This window comes from Corvus kubaryi, unplaced genomic scaffold (genome assembly GCF_017639235.1).
Source record: "Corvus kubaryi isolate FWS band 111438036 unplaced genomic scaffold, C.kubaryi_AGA036_p1.0 37265, whole genome shotgun sequence".
Classification (NCBI taxonomy): domain Eukaryota; kingdom Metazoa; phylum Chordata; class Aves; order Passeriformes; family Corvidae; genus Corvus; species Corvus kubaryi.
In genome coordinates, this window is record NW_024581080.1 from 414,297 (window position 1) to 425,778 (window position 11,482).

Below are 11,482 nucleotides of genomic sequence, written 5' to 3' on the forward strand. Positions count from 1 at the left end.
GGGTTAAGTGCAGCTCTGCTGTGTGGGATCAGCCCCAAACATTCCCACGAGGTGCAGCTCTGCCCTTGGGGATCAGCCATCACACAAACGTGCAGATAATGAAGGACCTGGAGATGCCCGAGGAAGGGGAGCAGATAAAAGTTCCCCAGTAATGTGTCTTGGGTTAATTATGGATGGGGATGCTTGATGGTCTCATTACCAGGTCAGCCATGACCTCTGGGCAGTGTCTTCATCTTTCCAGATTAATAAATTACTGTGACACAAACAACTCTGGCAATTACCTTTTAGTGCCACAAAAATATCTATTTTTTAGCTGAGGAGAAAGGTTGATTTTAACACAAGCAAATGTCCTTTAGAAACAGACTGTATTTATACTCAAGAGGCCAATTACTCATTTTTTAGTCATTTTTTAAAATCCTGCTTTCTGCTTTACAAGACCTGGGCAAGTTGTGAGGGGTTATCTTGACTGAGGCCCTTTCGATGGTGTGCATAAAATGTGTAAAGGGAATTTTAACATGTAAAAAACTTCTCCAACTGTTGGAAAATATATCAGGCAGCACCTATTTTTAATTCTAACTCGATAAATGAAAATATTTTCTTATTTATCTGCAGAACTCCTCCATTCTATACAAGTACAGGCTCTCCAAGGACAGGTAGGTTACAGGACATCCCAGCCTTGCAGGTTTTTGTCCAGCTCATCATTTGGGATTAAATTCTCCCGTAGAATGAGAATGACCCAAGATTACTCTTAGCAACAAAGGCCTTGAGGGGAAAAAAAAGCAAGGATCCACTATAGGAAGTTATCCATAAATATTGGATATTGATATTGCTATTGATATTCAATTGTGATTATGAATGCCCTAAAGATGCTGACCTGCACTAATGTGGAAAAAAAAAATCAGGAAATAATGGATGGAAAAACACACAGTAAAAAATAAAATCCCTCAGCAGACAGCGTGGGATGAACTTGGAAATTTGGGTTCTATTTCTGGCTGCGTTCTGACAATCCCCTCCCCTGCCTGTTCTCACCTTGCTCCTCCTGGGACCAGGATTTTCCCTTGTCACTGGCTGGGTTTGGGTTCTGGTAGGGTGGGAACCACGACTGTGCAGGGAAGGAGCCTTGGGAGATGTTCCCCGGCAGGAGGAAGTGCCACCAGACCCCAGTGACCTTCCTGGCCCCTAGAAATGCTGATTTATCAGTGAACCCCTTGAATTTAAGCAAAGCAAACACAGACTCATGGTGAGAAATGTTTAACCTGGGCCTTCCCCACATGTGGAACGAAACCCAGCACCACTGCAGAGAAAATCCAGGGAAAAGCTCTTCAAGAGTGAACAAAACCCAGTAAGTAATGATTTCTCACATTTATAAAAATTTCTATTTATTCTGTTGAAAAGGCTGCTTTAGTCTATTATTTAAATGTAATTACAGGTGCTCCAGAGCCTGTAATAAGGAAATATTTCCTGTTACCACATTTATTTACAGGAGAGGTTGGATGTGCCCGTCCAACTGCAATGTGTTTGATGGGCTTTTAACAAAATCAAATTTAGAACCTCGCTTCATCTTCATCATCTCGGCACACACGGAAACAGCTCCTCAGGATCTGCTTTGGTCTCTCCCATACAGATTTTTCCAGGCACTCACTTTTACCTCTGTGTTACCTCCAAATTGTCCCACAACTCTTTGGCAAAATTGCCTTCAGCTCTTTTCTTTTCTAACAATAATGATGAAGAATCTCTTTTGAGCTTTTCAATTCAGTCCCAGATCAATTCCCCAGAACTCTGAGGCGATTCCTTGCATCCCTCCACACAACTCTTCCAGTAAAGGCACCACTTTCTAAAGCCTTCATGAGTTCATTGAACAGCTCCATCATCCTAACACCTAAATAAGAGAGAGCTGAAGAAAATGGGCACCTGGATTCCAGTTTCATCAAAGATTCAGACAAATCACAGAATCCTGGAATGGCTTGTGTGGGAAGGGACCCCAAAGCCCATCCAGTGCTGCCCCTGCCACGGGCAGGGACACCTTCCACCATCCCAGGCTGCTCCAAGCCCCGTCCAACCTGGCCTTGGACACTTCCAGGCATGCAGGGGCAGCCACAGCTTCTCTGGATTCCCTGCTTATTTCTGCCTTAACTCTGTGGAACAGGGATTTATGGATTTCAAACCTGCTTTTATTTGAGAAGATCCTGATAAACACCTGCCAGTGTTCAGCTCCTTGGGGCTGCACCAACACAACACTTGATTTCGGTGCTATCCTGCACCTCTGAGCCCTTCAGAGAGACAAACAAGCAGCTCAGGCTCTGTTTCCTGCCCAGCTGCCTCCCTGGAGGTCCCAAACATGTAATGAGGGACCCTTTGAGCTCACAGAAATCAGGTGTTTGTCAACGGGTTCTGCACATTGCTTTCCTTTGGGCCCCCCTCTCAGCAAATTAAACTCTGCTTTCCTTCACCCTCTGGTTAAACTGGAGCCATTCCAAGCCCATTCCCACACGGTGCTGCACCCAGGAGGGTGGCACTGGGTGTTGGAGCAGTGGGAATGGCAGGGATGTAGGGAATGGGGCTTGCTTCCAACAGCAACGCAGAGCTCTCCGTTCTCCCACTGCTGTAACCACTGACAATTCCTTATTGCACCATTACACAGACAAAACCTGATTTAAAAACCAATTATTTCCTTTCTGGGGCTCTGTGAAGCTTCTGTGTGTTGCTAAGGCAGAAATGGATTACAAGAGGCCATACACAGAGTCAATGTTTCCCTCCCATCCCACACAACTCCGACAGCACAAGATTTCGTAGGGCATGGCTGCAAAAGCACCAGCAAGAGACACTGGGGTCACATCAGCCACAAACTAATTCCGGCCAGGACTCACAGGTCACACCAGCTCAGGAGTGGGTCTGGATTAATTAGGTTTGCTGAGAGGCAGAACTAATTAGCCCATGCATGGTGTGGACACAGCTTCAGGAGACTGAAGCCAGCATGGTCAAAAATTTGGGAAAGGCTTCATGTGTCTGTCTTGGTGCTAAAAGGCCAGCGATGGCCAATCCCGGTAGGTGGGGAAAGAGGAAAAGGGGCCCCACAATAATTAATCCTGCTGAGAACAGCGGCATTGATTCGGGTAGGAAACCTTCATTCCGGACATGGGAATTCCAGCCTGGCCTCTCCTTTCCCCCTCATCTCCCTGCCTGCTCCTGCTGCTCGGGTGAGGCTCAGGCTGCTTGGCTGGACACGGGAAAGGTTCATTTACATGCCTGCAGCAGCTGGAGTGGAATTAATATTGGGCTCATTATCTCCGCTTAGGATGGAGAAGCCCCCGGGTTTGCAGCGCATACTGATGCAAGAAAGAGACAAGGAAAAGGCAAAAAACCCTGCTGATTGCACATGGCAAGGAGTTGAGGAAATTCCAGACAGGAGAGAGTTAATCTGGAGTAATCCCCTGGAAGTTAATGGCACCTAATGCCATTTATTAAAGGAAGGTGTTGGAGCACGCAGCCCACGCCACAGTGCTTTTAATTAAAAGGTGGAAGAGAAACGAAATCATTTATCCAAATCACCCTGCTTAAAGTTAGGGCCCAGTTTAGAAATACCTATTTCCATACGTCCCCAGCCTGGGCATTAGCAAGTCCAAGATTTAAAAATTCAAGAGACTATTATAAAAAGGATTTATTGGCTGCTGCTGTTTAATGAGGCAGCAGGATTCACCCAGGTCAGCTGTGACAAACCTTTGTCCTGCAGCCACACGGAACCAAATCACTGTCCTGGGGCAGGGCTGTTAATGACAGCAGGGAGATTGGACTTCCAGAAAGTGATGGAATGTCAGGAAACTTCTCCACAAAGTCAGGGAGGGGATTGTGCCCCTGTGCCCAGCTCAGGTGAGGCCCCACCTGCAGAGCTGCCCCAGCCCTGGGGTCCCAGCACAGGAAAGGCCTGGAGCTGCTGCAGAGAGCCCAGAGGAGGCTCCAGGATGATCAGAGGGATGGAGCAGCTCTGCTGGGAGGAAAGGCTGGGATTATTCACCTGGAGAGGAGAAGCTTCCATGTGACCTCATTGTGGCCTTCCAAGGAGAAAGGAAAGATGGAGAAAGAATTTGGACAAGGAATGGAGTGACAGGACAAGGGGGAATGGCTTCAGACTACAAGAGGGCAGGGTTAGATGGGATATTGGGGAGGAATGAGGGTGGGGAGGGGCTGGCATGGAATTCCCAGAGCAGCTGTGGCTGCCCCTGGATCGCTGGCAGTGCCCAAGGCCGGGTTGGGACTATCTGGGACAGTGGAAGGTGTCCCTGCCCAGGGCAGGATGGGCTTTAAGGTCCTTTCCAACCCAATGCAATCTGGAATTCTGTGACAGACAGGAGTGAGTGCTTTGCTCACAGATCCCCCAAGTCAGTCCCCTCCCTGATTCTGATGGATCCAGCCCAATCCCATCATGCTGTGAAACACGGAACAAAACAGGATTTAAAGCTGCCTCCACAATGAAGAACTGGACCAATTGTTTAATGATTGATGAGGGAAATGCCAGATGAATTATTTGCCAAATGATACTGGTCCATCTGTTGCAGAATTTTGCATGTAATGACAGAAAGAAATTAATTATGTCTCATTCAGAGATAGAAACATTCCAAATTGTGAATCTCAGCTCTCTTCATAAACAAGTCCAGCAGCATTATCTCCACTATCCAAGTACAAAAATGGGAGCATCAGTGGAAGGGAAGCCTGAACTTTAGGGAGATGAGGAGCCCAAATCCCCAGCAAGTGCTCCAGGGGTGATCCAAAACACACTCCTTTCTCAGAGGCCGGGAATCACAGAGAGACCTTCCCATCTCCAGGTGATTGCCCCTGAAATTCAGTGATGGGAGTTCCCCCAAAGCTACCTGGACACCAGGAAGAACCAGCCAAATCCAGGTCTGGGAGCCCCCACGCTCCCTCCCTCCCTCCCCAGCTCTGCCTTGGCCACTGATTCTTTATGCAACCCCAGTGGCCTCAATTCCCAATTCCACTGGTGTGGTACATCAAAGGCAGTTGGATTTAATGCCATTCAGATTCAGTAACATTGGAACTGCAGCATTTAATACTTTTTTGCCTCAAAGTTAACTCTTCGCTCCCCCCATCTGCTTTGAGAGAATACCAAGCACAAAAACTTCTCCACTACATTTCACACCACGTTCCCCAAACATATGGATCTTCCAATCCCTTAATCTATTGGGATTTCTCAAACTAAGAATGTTTTGACATTAGGAAAAAAAAAATCTGGCAACAGGAGGAGCATCCCTGTGGCACAGTGTCAATGTACATATTGAGAGTAACTGAGGAGTGCCAAGAGGTAAAACATAAACATTTAACCTCTTTTTGGTTTAGTTTGGGAATTAAAATTTCATCCTGAGCCACATTCTGCCCTGATTTTCAGTTAAAACCACATTTTACTCCAGACATTTCACACAGGGAGGGATCTCCTCAGCTCTGTGCAGCGCTTGGGTTTAGAGATCTTTACATTCAGGTTCCTCTGGGCTGTCTCAGCCAAATTTCGTTGCTGTATTTCACATTCCTACACAAATAAAACCCCAAAGCAGCAACTTGACCTATTATAACCCAACTCCACTCACTCCTCATTTTTAATTCATCTTTCTCCTTTGACTCCAGAAGACAATCTTTCTTTACAGGCCATGAAAAATTCAGGAGATGGAGAAAGGGGAGATCGAAAGCAGCCCAGTAAAGAACGATTTGGCAAAGCCAGGGTTTAGCCCAGGATTGAGGATGTCACCGGGCAGGTCTGCAAATGCTAAGTCAGACGAGCACAAATCACTCTAGAGAGACAATTCCAGATAACAGATTTGCAGCTCCTGGGAGGGGGCTGGGGCAGCTCGAGCTCCAGATGCAGGGAAAATCTGGGAATTGCTGAGGTGGATGCACTGAAGAGAACAAATCAACCTGATCATCTCAGTCTCTTTCAGCCCTTCCGTGGATGCTCTCCCGAGGAGGAGAAGTGCTCCACATTAGCTGCAAGCTGGACACTCTAAGCCTGCTCAGAAGCTTAAGGCTAAGAATGCTTTGGGTTTTGGTTAAGCCAGTCCCAAAAACCTTTTCAAAAAATGACAGAACTAATGAACACTAAAAAAAAAAGGAAGTTTGTTTCCAGTTGTGCAGGCATGGCCAGAAGGCTCTGGGTTTGTTCTCAACCAGACAAAAGATACCAGATGAATTAATGTGACAATTAATATCAGATTAAATAAATCTCATGCACTGAAGATGAACTGTGTCAGAAAAAGGGTGATTCAAGAATTTTCAGATTTGATCACGTGGTCTAGAAAGATTTCATCTTTACCACGAGTAAAGATGAACTCTTGAACCCTCAGACTAAACATCAGAGTTTGTCCTGCTGCTGATGCTGAGGCAGTGCCTTATCAGCACATCTCTACAACGCCCAAACGAACACCTCAAAGCCTTCTCAGCACTGCTAAAAGGGGAAAGCCACAGCCACTGAGGCCGAGGCCACGTCGGGAGCTGTCTGCAGGCACCATCTGCCACCCAGCTCCTGCCACAAATCCATCTGCTCCTGATCTCCCCTTCCCCAGGCTAGCTGGCCAGGTCGGACACACCAAAAAGGTCAAGTGGCATCATTTGCTCTCCCTGGGTGAGGTGAGTCTGTCCTGGAGTGCGAAGATCCCGAGGTGGGAAACCCCTGTAACAGGTGTGGGTCAGGCAAGCTGCATAAAATGATAAAATATTTCTGTGCTGTTACAATTAAGGATCTCTAGTGATTGGGGTGATGCTGCCAGCCGTGGCACATGGAGGGGGTTTGGGTTTGTTTCTTCTGTTGAGTGGAGAACGAGGAAAGACACGAGGGAAAGAGAGCAAGAGCAGCAAGGAAGGAGGTGAGGGAGGGAAGAACGGCACTGTCAGGAAGAACGGTCCTGAAATACTGAATCCAGGAGATGTAGCAGCACTGACAAAATCCTGCTTTTGTCAACTTAGCTCACATCATCTGAGCAACTCGGGGAGCGGTGCCAGCACGGAAAGTTTTGCTGGCATATGCTGCGGTTCTACAGGGAGGAGCTGCCAGCACGGCTTTGCAGAAGTAATTATAAAAGCAAAGACGGGTCTCTGCTACCCTTCAGTCCTGCCAGGAGAGCTCACATATGTTCTCCCTGCTCCTTTCCCTGCTACGTCCGAGCACAGTCCTGGAGCCAGGAAGAGGGAAGAGGGCGAGGAAAAACTGAAGGAAGTTTGGTGTTTCCATCCGATTACTGGGTGCAAATGGGATTTAGCAGCAGTGCCCAGGGATTACAGAGCAGAGAGAGAATCTCAGGCACCTCCCAGCCTCCAGCAATAACTGAGCAGCACTAAAACCATTTCCAGGTGAGGAACTTGATGAGGAAATCCAGTTCCTTCCAACAGCCTTGTGCTCAGAGCAAGGCAGGGGCACACAGGACAGTCCCCTCATTAATAACATCCCAAGTTACTGCCTCTTCCCATCCCCCAAGTCTCAAAACCAAGATAGGATGATTGCTACATTCTTATCTATTTTGTTTTCCCAGAAATCACACAAATCTCTGTATCAGTTCAGGGAATTCCAGCAGCTGGAAGAGCTGGATGTGGTGCTGAGTGCAAGAGGTGCTGCACGTAAAACAAACCCCGCTCGATTTTCAGAGCAGGGAGCAGACGAGGAGAGCTCTTTGTTTATGAACTAATCCTGTTGCTGGTAACAGGATTAGCAGCAAGAACAGATGCAAAGCAATTCTTGGTCCTTTCTCCAGCCACGGACAGTGCAGAGCTGCTCCGGGGCAGTGGCCCAGCAGGTAAATGATGTCTGCAGTTACCTGCAGCACAAAGGAACTCTCGCTTTGCCCGTGCCCAGCCTCCTCTCAGCACATTTCCAGCAGACAGGACAGGTGGGACAAAGCAGCTGCAGTCATTGTCACACGACAATGGCAAAAGCAAAAGACTGAAGTGTTCCATAAGAAATGCTGCTGGTTTTGAGAAAGGAAGCACTTTGGTAAGGTATTTTTGGCTGTCGTGCTGGAGATAATGACAGCTTCGCTGGTGACTGTCTGCAGGCTCCTTAAAGCTGCAGACAGACCCATTTCCATGAGGGCAGGTTTAACTACACCACCTTGGGCACTCTGGGCTGCAGTCTGCTCCCTAAAACCCACCTGCTCCGGGAGGATGCGTCCACCAGCGGATTTCCCTAATGCATTTCCAGGGAACTACAGTCACAAAGGACAGAAATCACAAGTTTCAGAGATCTGTTTTTGCCTCCTACACAGCCACACGAGTGGAGACCTGCCCAGCTCTCCCCCTAAAACCCCCCCACTTCTCTGCTATTGATTTAATCACATTTAATTATTTGACACCCAGCCTGTGCTGCCTGACTGCACAGGGCTCACTCGGGGGTTTAATCAGGAGGTGTGGCAGGACCAAAGCAGGAACTGACTCCAGAGCAGCTGCGGGGGCACTGAGAGCTTTGCAGCAAATTTTGTGGCATCAGCAATCCTGGCACTGCTGGTACTGGCACAGGAGGGTGTCCCTGAGCCCAGGCAGCACCACTGAGCCCCTCAAGTGTCCCACTGCAAAGGTCAGGCTCCACCTCTCCTCTTCCACACCAGAACAAGACCCCATGGGCCAAATTCCCTGTTTGAGGAGTTTGGAATGGCTTCAGGCCCTACACCAGCTTTACACTGTCATTATCAAAGCCAATCTACCACTCAAATACATTCCCAAGTGTCCAGGTGACGCTGGAATTGCCTGCACATGGAGGAAACAAGGAAGCAAAGCCCAGCAGTGCCAGGCTGGTGTTGCTGCAGCAGTGTCCTGGCTGCTTTAGATCCTGGAGTTCCAGCTGGAAAACTCCAGTTAGAAACTCAGGAGAAATAAAAGTTGAACTTCATGTGCCACTAAAACCACTAAAAGGAAGGGGCATAGAGCTGGAAGAGGAATTTCCTTCGGATAATCCACATTCTGAGAAAAAATATCCTTCCAGTTTTGCCATCAGCCAGGCAGAGGGTGCAGAATGAAGCATTAATTTTGGTTCTTTCTTTAATTGAATCTCCCATTAACACCACCGTGCCTGAGGAGGGTGAGGCAGCCAGACACGCCGTCAATAAGTGGAAATTGAGGTCAAGTTATCTTGCAGGGAATTTGAGTTTTCATAGACAAATCCTGCAAATTGGAATCACAAACTCAAGTTATTATCCCCTTTTTTGCTACAGAAGTAATAAACAATATTTGGTGTTTCCAGCACGCTCCTCAGTGAGCAAGCTCTGTGATACATTCAATGAATTTTAATTAATTAAGCCTTCCATGGGCAGAGCATTGCACACATTTTGTTACTTAAATCAGATTGACCATTGCTAATTACATTTAACAACCTCCTAGAGAACCTCTCTGAAATCCAAGGCCAGGGTGCTCAGGACTGTGCACAGACCTTGAAGAACCTGGAATTAGATGCAAATAAAGAGAAGAAAAGAGAAAAAAACCCCCAATATTGCCCTTTTCCAGAGATGGAGAACTGATATTATAAAATCATGGAACCGATAAGGTTGGAAAAGACCTCCAATAGCATCAAGTCAACCTTTGACCAGATCCCACCTAAACCAAACCATCATCACCAACTGCCACATCCACTCATTTTTGAGCATCTCCAGGATCTGGGACTCTGCCCTGGGAAGCCCCTTCCAATATTTACCCACCCTTCCAGTGAAGGAATTTTCCCTAAAATTCAGCCTGAACTTGCCTTGGTACAATTTGAGGCCATTTCCCCTTGTCCTAGAGGGGAAAAGATGCCAAGATTCTGGGAGAAAACCCATAAATTTTGATGCAAAGAGTAGAAATGTGAGTTTGTAAATCAGCATTTAGAATTGTAACAACTCAGAATTCCAAACGTGCTGAGCAAACCCCAAATTCCATCAACACCAAGGGCTTGTCAGTCCTGGAAAACGAGGCTACGTATTCCAGGCTTCCTGTGGAAGCTCCTGTTTTTCCATTTTCCTCACCCAAATGCCAGCTCAGAATCCAGGCACTGCCTGTGGGGAAGGTTTGGAGGGACAGCACTGACTCCCCACCTCTCCTGCCTCAGACTCAGCCTCCAGAGATGGATTTAATGCCTCTTATTTCAGATTTTCCAACACTCTGGAGCTGTTCAGAGGGAGCCAGCAAGGGCTGACCCACCTCAAACTCACCCCCAACCAAAATGAGGAACACACAGCGGAGAAGTTTCATTTCTAAACCATGGGCACAGCCTGGTCACTCCCCTCCTGCGGAGCCTCTTCAAAATTCCAATCATTTTGTTTAAAAGCACGAGCTTTGTGGGGAGTTGGCTTCTTCTGCATTGGGATTCTTTGATTCAGAGCTGTGTTTTATTCTCTGGAGGGATGCCACACGTGTTCATTTTTCAGTCATTAATTTCTGCTAACAGTTCAATCTCTGCAAGATCAAAGGTAGTTTTGCTATTTAGGTCAGCCATATTTTTCCCCAAATGAACCAAATGAAAGTTTATGCACAGTGCTATTTAAAAATAATAATTAAAAAAATATATAAATTAAGTATTTCAGGATGCTTGCATGCTCTGTAAAGAAAAAATGAGTAAAAATATCATTTATTATAAAACTTGTTGGAGTAAGAAAAATTCCAAGAAGGCATAACCCAAAAGCAGAGGGGGAATGGCTTCCCACTGCCAGAGGGCAGGGTTAGATGGGACACTGGGGAGGAATGAGGGTGGGGAGGGGCTGGGCTGGAATTCCCAGAGCAGCTGTGGCTGCCCCTGGATCCCTGCAAGTGCCCAAGGCCAGGCTGGACGGGGTTTGGAGCAGCCTGGAACAGTGGGAGGTGTCCCTGTCCATGGCAGGGGTGGCACTGGATGGGCTTTGGAGTCCCTTCCCACCCAACCCATTCCAGGATTCCATGAAATCCATGGATATTTTTCTACTTCCCTTCTGCCCAGCCAGAGCACCCCTTCAGCTCCCTCTTTTTGCCTACAGAGTCCCCAAACCCAGGTTCCACCAGACTCATTTTCTGTGTTTTCCCATTTTAAGGCCATTCCTTGTCAATATGCAGCAAATTCGACTTTTAACCACAGCTTTTCTTTAATATTTTACAAGCAGCAGATTTACAAATCATTCCCATAAAAGTTCTGCTGGATGGGCTTTCTGATGTTGTAATGTTGTCAATTTAATATCTTGTAAAATTAATTAAAGGGAGCTCAGTGCTATGGACTTCTTAAGGAAAAAAACCCAAACCAGGCTTGCGTTTTCCCAGGGATTTTACATTCAGTGTTTACATCTCCCCAAAAGAGTGGGAATATGGGGGATGGAAATGGATGGGGGATTGAACTGGGGGATCTTTAGGGTCCCTTCCAAGCCAAACTATTCTGTGATTTTCTGGGAAGGGAAGGGAAGGGAAGGGAAGGGAAGGGAAGGGAAGGGAAGGGAAGGGAAGGAAAGGAAAGGAAAGGAAAGGAAAGGAAAGGAAAGGAAAGGAAAGGAAAGGAAAGGAAAGG